The sequence below is a fragment of the Nuphar pumila genome, chromosome 2 (genome assembly GCF_984573655.1).
Source record: "Nuphar pumila chromosome 2, dmNupPumi1.hap1.1, whole genome shotgun sequence".
Classification (NCBI taxonomy): domain Eukaryota; kingdom Viridiplantae; phylum Streptophyta; class Magnoliopsida; order Nymphaeales; family Nymphaeaceae; genus Nuphar; species Nuphar pumila.
In genome coordinates this window covers 84,401,624-84,410,083 of record NC_143250.1, presented here as the reverse complement: position 1 = coordinate 84,410,083, position 8,460 = coordinate 84,401,624, and the positions used below count along the sequence as shown (strand labels likewise).

Sequence of the window (8,460 nt, the reverse complement as noted above, 5' to 3'; positions counted from 1 at the left end):
GCAGTCACAGACTGTGCAACTGTAATTGCAATTGCAACTGCACAGTCACTACACACAGTCTATGACTGTGCACAATCTGTGCAACTGTTAACGTATAAAGTTTAAACATTTGAATGTCAAAACTGAATAAATCACAAAGATGTGAATGCTATAGTAAAAGGGTCATTTCAAAAATTGGACCAATACAGATTATAAACCATTTCAAAAGTTCATAGTTTCAAGTTTTTTTTCCTTTAACCATGGCCCATAGATGTGTTTACCTTAATTTTAATTGTTTACTAGAATTATTGTTATACATATATACTCGAGTCCCCGTGTCCAAAAATTTTGAAATTGCGCTGCACCCGTGTCCCACCCGCACCCGCACCCATGTGACATAGCCTACCATCATTGATACAGCATATGTGGCCCATTCTAGCCTTCAATGATTCATGCTTCATGGAATTGTCTGAGATTTCCATTGTTTGGCCCTCTCAAACCCATTCTTGTAGTAATGATAGTCATCAATAGTTTGGTCAATCTTAGGTTGGGTGTTCATCACAAATAGACAATATTGCACAATAGTTTCATTCATAGGCTAACCACCAATGAGAACAAACCTCAGTGGCTTTGAGGATTTTTTCCACACACTGAGGCAATATCCATGGCACAGAACCAGAGCATGGTTAGCAGTTGCAGGTGAGAAATTGGTGTTTTGGAGGACAGCCTCGCCTTCGATGATGTACACTAAGGCATTCCATGGCTCTAGAATAGGTTGATGCACTTGAGCATCGGGTTTCAGTGTGAAATCCAAATACATTGTTGTGTCCTGGTTTAAACTAGTGATTTGATTCTCATTGATTCCCTAGCTATAACCCGGACTTCTACGCCATTCATCTCTGCTCCATTAACGTCTTCCTTCTGCAATTCTTGATATCAAGGTTCAATCCTGTGATTTAAAAGTGAAAGTTATAGTTTTCCCACTAATTTACTTTTATTCTGAATGCAACAAAGTATAAAAAACCACCACTTTGGTTCTGCTCATTACACTTTCTCCTTTGGTAGAGAGATTGATCCATAGTTGCAAGCCTTTTTGGGCCCCTTCCCTAGCTGGCATTTCTGAATGAATGATCCCTCTTCCAGTAGTCATACACTGTAGAGAAATCAAGGTTCAACAAAGACCAAGATATTAAAATTTTTTCCATTTTGATTGATATCATATGCTTAGGAGACGGCCATTTTCATAAGTATACCTGCAGAACACTAGTTCTAATTGTCCTCGTATGCTCTGCAAAATCTTGATGGGTGAAGGCTCCCTGAAATTCAGAATTTCTACACTTACACATATAGAAAGAAAACTGTATTGCAAATGATCAAAAATAAAAGATCAACACACTTGCAGCATGCATGTAACAGTTTCAAATCCAGGAAAAACAGAAACCCATTCCAAGAACCAAAATTAAGAGATATAAACTCTTCCCTAGATCTGAAACATCAAATCCATGGAAAACTGATGTAAATCAAGCGGTTTCGATTTACGAGAAAAATCTATGTTACACTACTTCTATGCATAGAAATCAAGAATAGTGAAAAAATATGAGAAAATGACCAAAAAGCAGGAAGATATAGGAAATAAAGAGGAAACAGAAAATTAAAGGAAAGAGAATAACTGATTTATCTCATTCAATTGTTCATCTACAAAGATCCATCATCTATAAATAGATGAGATTTTACCTAATTCTAATTAAAGCAAATTACCCGATATGATAAAAAGATAAGATTTATCCTAAAAATATGGATTTGATATAGTGATCCAAACACAAAAACCAAATAAAAATCTAAAATGAAAATAGATCCTTATGGACCAGGTTCTTCTACTATGCTTCTGCATCATTCTCCTTGGGTTATAGAAGACTTGGCCTCAAGTTTGGATCTGGCTTGAGCTTTTTTTAATCCCATTCTACCTTATGGGTTATGGGCCCAAAATTCAGAACTGAATTCTTATATTGCACCATAAATTGAGTAGTCCAATCAGGATTAGTTTTAATAAGTACTTGAAAACCTGAAACATTCTTTCCAAACCAACCAAAGTTAAGCGGGACACCTCCAATGTAAAATGGACCAAACAGATCTAGAGCCGATGCTTGAGATAAAATTTTAATCCACTTTGAAAGAACATCATTCATAGCCACTTATGGAAGCCCATACTGATCTAGTTTGAGCAAGTCCAAGGTCTTAAATGGGTTTAGGTTATAGAATATGGATTTAGGACAGCCATTGATCTAATGGTTAGGGTTGGGATCAAGTATATGTTTAGGCATGGGTAAGGTTTATGAAAGGTCACTTTAGTTTGGGTTAAGTGGGTCTAGGGTTGGATTGACTGGGTTTTAGGGAGAAAATGGATCCAAAAAACCAAAAAATAGGTTCTAGATCCCATATACGGGTTGAACCAGGTTCAAATTCCCAAGAACCAGTTCTTAAAACTCGATTTGCACAGGTTTCTATGTTGTTCCAGGGAAGAACCGGCCTATCCACCCAACCCAGATAAATCGGGTGGGAAAACCCCAACCGCATGAGGCTGAGGTGGAGGAACCCCCGACCCAGCCTGCAGGTGGGGTGTTTCGACGGGGACAGTGGCCTGCAGCCATGGCTGTCGCTAGCCAAGGAAGGTTAAGAATGGCTCGCCGATCATTCTCCAACCGACGGTCAGGCCGCCGGCCGACCATTGGCCCACCTGACCACGGCAAAGATGAGGGTTGGCTCCCCCTCTATCGGGCTCCCACGGGGGTACCTTGACGAACCACCCAGTCAGCATGGGTCATGCGACAGAGGGTCATCGAACCTGGACTGTCCAACGGTGGTGGTGTGGTAGGTTGGGAGCAACCCAAAAGGGAATAACCATAACCTTAACAAGAAAGGGATCTCGATGATAGCATCGCTACCTTCGGCTCCCTCAGCCATTAGAGCCCTTTCCAGATGGGGATCTCGATGATACCACTTGATGTAAATCAAGATTGCTCGATTTATGAGAAAAATCTATGTTATGCTACTTTTGTGCACAAAAATAAAAAATAGTAAGAAAATGACCAGAAAGCAAGAAGATACAGAAAATAAAGAGGAAATCAAAAAATTAAAGAAAAAGAGAATAACTGATTTATCTCATTCAACTATTCATCTACAAAGATCCACCATCTTTGAATATATTAGATTTTACCTAATTCTAATTAATGCAAATTATACAATATGATAAATTTCTAAAAAGATAAAATTTATCCTAAAAGTATAAATCTGATATAGTGATCCAAACACAAAAACCAAAATAGAAATCTAAAATGAAAATAGAACCAAATGGATCCTTGTGAACCGGAGTCTTCTGCTCCACCCCTGTATAAAAAAACAACTCTTTATACAAAGAATAAAACGATCAGCAACAAGCATAATCAAATAGACAAACAAAAAACCTATACTTTCACCAATCTACCAAAAATAAAAAAAGATCAGTAACTCATAGAAAGAGTTTCAAAGCACACACAAATACCAGTCGTTGCAAACAAAAAAATAATCAGACTTTCCCTTAGCACGCTCATGGCGAGGAGGAGCTTCGACTACGACACGACCTCGAGGATGAACCCAAATGGCTAGCCGAACTTGATGATATCCTCGATGATGTAATGATCCTGATTACACTTCAGAGGGTAGATGCCTTGGTAGCGCGACTCATACCCTTGCGATCGGATCACTGATTTGAACGCCAACTATAGTGACTCGAACCGATCGCGATGAACGTTCGCGAGGCAAACAATTAGCGGGAGGTGTAGAATGAGACCGTTAGGGGACCTAGGCTTGGTGACCTTCCTGATGACCTTCAGAAAGGTTCCTGTTGGTGATGTTGTGCATTCTGACATAAAGGTTTTCGGTGGTGGTCACGCAGAAGTAAGGGGTGCCCCAACCATTGATATTGTACCCCGAAGCAGAGAGATCTTGGGACCATAGTAACAAACGTTAAAAATGGCAAAATCTCATTTTTCAGAAACTTGCAAGAATTTGAAAAAAAATCATAATCTCTCATTTTTTGGCAAAATTTTGACAATAAAAATATAAAAAATATTTTTTGTAAGAAAATATTAATAAATAGTATTTTAAAATAAAAAACATGCAGTTTTTTCATGATAAATTGTTGTTTAAAATGTAAATATCATGTTTAAATTGTGGGTATTTATTTTTTTCATAAATGTCACGATATTTTAAAAATCTCACAAGAAATTACTGTTTTAAACTTTGAGGCAATTTCTCGTGATATTTATCACTATGCTTGGGACCACAGGATTGTCATCATCACTATCAACAGTCCTACGATGGTAGAGTCATAATCGTCTTCATCGATAACACCAAAAAGGATGAACCTCTTATTCTTTGATCGAAGCAGGTTATATGTTCCCCCCCCCCCCCCCCGAACAGGGCAGTTAGCTACATCTCATGATCGGGGGGTCCCAAAGAGCACCACGTATGTAAGCATGTGCGTCTCGTATCCCCATGTTTGTCAGCATTAATTAGCGTTGGAGTTTGATGCGATTGCAAAGACTTAAGTACCCTCTCCTCCATTGGTGCAAAAAAAAAATGACGTTTCTTGAAAAGGAGTGGTTGTAAAGACTTAAGTGCCCCGAAGATGATTATTTAAGACCCAGTCTCTGCACTACAGGATTATCCGAGAAAGATATCTCCTCTGGACATCAACCCTTTCACACTCTCTCTCCCTTCTATTTCTGCTTCTATGCACATCCAACAGAAGATCTTACATTGCTCCATCAAGCACCGACTGACCTGCACATTTACTGTTGTGGAGCCTGATTCAGAGTTTTTACCCTTACAGGAGGAGGGTCTGGGGGCTCCTCTCAGTGTGGGTAGCATCATTCAACTTGAAGAGTTATGGAGTCTGATTCAGAGCTTTTACCCTTACAGAAAGGGGGTCTGAGGGCTCCTCCCAGCGTGTTCATGGCCCTTTGCCCTCACAGGATGCTACCCGTTCGGGCTCATCAACCATCTCTCGCTCTCTCTCCCTTCTATTTCTGCTTCTGTGCACATCCATCACAAGATCCTATATTGCTCCATCAAGCACCGACTGACCTGCACATTAACTGTTGTGGGTCCTTACTGATGAGCTGCCTCTAAATTTATTCAACTCTGGGTCCTTACTGCACTTGAAGTTGAGTCGTTGTATTTTTTGTTATTCGGTGGGTGGTAAGGCCCTCCTCTACTCTCTCAAGACTCTTATGTTAGGAAAACCAAGGCGACCATGGCTACCATCGACGTGGGCCTATGACAGCTGCGTGAGGTTTGGAAGGGTGAAGCCCAACTGTTGCAGCCAACCGTTGGAGAGGTGGAAGAAGAAGAGGAGGTTGCGGCGTTTGAGACGTCGATGGAAATGCCACCCCTCGAAGCCGAAATCAAGTCCGGCAGGGCAGATTGATCCGGAAATTACAGGTTAGAAGGTGCAATGAGGCCGCTGCCCGGGCTGTCCGACTGGTTTCGGCGATTAGAACCCAAGTTCGGAGGAGGTTGGAACAAGGTTGGGATCTATGGGGCTTTGAAGGCATCCTTAGGGAACATAAAGTGTCAGACCAACGTGATAAGGGCTCTGTTTGAAGCATGGTGCTGGGAGACCAACACCTTTGTGTTTTCGTGGGGAGAGATGACGATCACCTTGGAAGATTTGGCGATGATGGGACTCCCATTGCTTGGAGAGCTCGCTCGAGAGGACCCCAACAATTTCAAAAGCAACAGTGCAGAATCCGGCAAAGAACTGAAGGAACGATTCAAGAAGCTTCTTAAGCGTGGTTCAAGCAGGGTGACGTTTGCTATGTGGATGGAAGAGTGGGCGCGAGGCAAGGAAGAAGAAGAAGAGGAGGAGCCTTCAATGCAAGAGAACCAGGCGTTCTTGGTGTTGTGGCTGTGCCGCAGCGTGATCTGCTGCTCGAGGGGGCAGTGGGTGAGGAGGGGAGTCTTCAAAATGGCGGTGCGCCTCTCTCTAGGCCACTCCGTAGCGCTCGCTCCGACCGTGCTCTGCCTCATTTACGACGTTCGTGAAAATGAAAAAACTGCCCTCCATCGATATCGCGGGAAAAAGTTCTGCAGGTGCTTGTAATGTATCGTTGAAGTTAAAATGGGGAATGAAATGACAATAGAAATCGCTGAAAATTTACAGAAATAAATGCCCTCCTTCTAGAAAACTGAATCGTCGGTTCCTCTTCCTCGGACGGACATAAATGCCCTCCTTCTAGACAACTGAATCGTCGGTTCGTGAAAATGACAAAACTGCCCTCCATCGATATCGCGGGAAAACGTTCCGCAGGTGGTTGTAATGTATCGTTGAAGTTAAAATGGGGAATGAAATGACAATAGAAATCACTGAAAATTTACAAAAATAAATGCCCTCGTTCTAGAAAACTGAATCGTCGGTTCCTCTTCCTCGGACGGACATAAATGCCCTCCTTCTAGAGAACTGAATCGTCGGTTCGTGAAAATGACAAAACTGCCCTCCATCGATATCGCGGGAAAACGTTCCGCAGGTGGTTGTAATGTGTCATTGAAGTTAAAATGCGGAATGAAATGACAATAGAAATCGCTGAAAATTTACAGAAATAAATGCCCTCCTTCTAGAAAACTGAATCGTCGGTTCCTCTTCCTCGGACGGACATAAATGCCCTCCTTCTAGAAAACTGAATCTTCGGTTTGTGAAAATGAAAAAACTGCCCTCCATCGATATCGCGGGAAAACGTTCCGCAGAGTTTGCGTATGTAGCAAGCGTTATGTTGTATGATACAAATAGTTCAAAAAAATCCTTTCTCGCTCTATGCACTCTACCGGAGATTCTTTGCTTTCATCTCGAGTTGCCGGAGCATCCTTTCCTTTTTACCAGAGCATCTGTTTCCGTCTTACGCGCAGTTGCAGCATCGTTGCCACCTTCTGTTGCGTATTAGTTGTTACTGTTGCTTACTCTACAGTTGGAATATCCAAATTCCCATCGTTTTAGTGAGTTTCGTGTAAGTTTTCTTTCTTCAATCTGAAGATTGGTTCTTATACAAGGATTTGTATTATGAACCCAAATATTCCGACGATTTGTAATGATGATGATCGTGTATTGTGTTGTGCAGGTTAGCAATGTTTGCGCCTCATCAGATTAGAGATACCCCGTCATTCTATGGGTTGTCTATTAGAGAAGTGATCTGCAAGTCCCATCTATCTAAAGTTTTTGAAAGATACCAAAATATACTTAAGATTGAGAACGATGAAGACAGGGAAAAAGCCTTGGAATCGTATTTTGCGGAGGATTATCCATCAGATATCGAGGCTGCGGACCAAAGGAAGAACTCTGAAGAACGAAAGATGCAGAACAAGGATGACGAAGAGAAGGCAAAGGCCAGAAATATTGATGAGAATATAAATAGACGGCGGAGGATTAACGCACAGCAGATGGAAAAGAGGAAGAAGAAGGCGGAGGAGTGGGAAAGGGATGTTAGCAATATGATGGCGGAGGCTCATAGGAGAAACTTGGAGAGTAGAGCAATGAGACACAAGGCAAGGCTACTGAAGGAGGCGGAGGAGAGGCGAAGGCAAATGAATAAGGAGGAGGAAGAGAAGGAACAGAATATTCCTCAGTTTGAGGAAGAAAAGGAAAGGCGAAGGACGAAGTTGGAGTTCGAGGAAGCTAAGGAAATGCAAAGGCAGCAGAAGGAGAATGAGGAAAAGAAGGAAAGGCAACGGAAGGAGAAGGAGGAGGAGGTAGAGAAGGAAAGAGAAAGGAAGACGCGGGAGGAAGAATTGTAGGAAAGAAGGAAACAACAACTGCAAGAGAAAGAAAGGCGGCGGAAGGAGAAGGAGGAAGAAAAGGAAAGGGAAAGGGAAAGGAAGAAGCAGGTGGAAGAACTGCGGCAAAGAAGGAAACAAGAAATCAAAGAGAAAGAAAGGTGGCTGAAGGAGAAGGAGGAGGAAGAAAAGGAAAGGGAAAGGAAGAAGCAGGAGGAAGAGGCGAAAAGGGAGAGACAAAGGAAGCAGAAGGAGGAGGAGATAAAGGAGAGAGAAAGGAAGGAGGAGGATGCGAAAAAGGAGAGAGAAAGGATGCAGGAGGAGAAAAGGGAGAGAGAAAGGAAGGAGAAGGAGGAGGAGAAAAGGCAGAGAGAAAGGAAGCAGAAGGAGGAGGAGGAGAAAAGGGAGAGAGAAAGGAAGGAGAAGGAGGAGGAGAAAAGGCAGAGAGAAAGGAAGCAGAACGAGGAGGAGGAGAAAAGGGAGAGGGAAAGGAAGGAGAAAGAGGAGGAGAAAAGGCAGAGAGAAAGGAAGCAGAAGAAGGAGGAGGAGAAAAGGGAGAGAGAAAGGAAGGAGAAGGAGGAGAAAAGGGAGAGAGAAAGGAAGGAGAAAGAGGAGGAGAAACGCGAGAGAGAAAGGAATCAGAAGGAGCAGGCGAAAAAAGAGAGAGAAAGGAAGCAG

At 42.3% G+C, this 8,460-nt stretch overlaps 1 pseudogene; it reads right to left on the bottom strand.

Moving 5' to 3' along the window:
- Positions 1-436: 436 nt before the first annotated feature.
- On the bottom strand, positions 437-6,048 carry LOC149845896 (pirin-like protein; annotated as a pseudogene).
- Between the last annotated feature and the right edge of the window lie 2,412 nt (positions 6,049-8,460).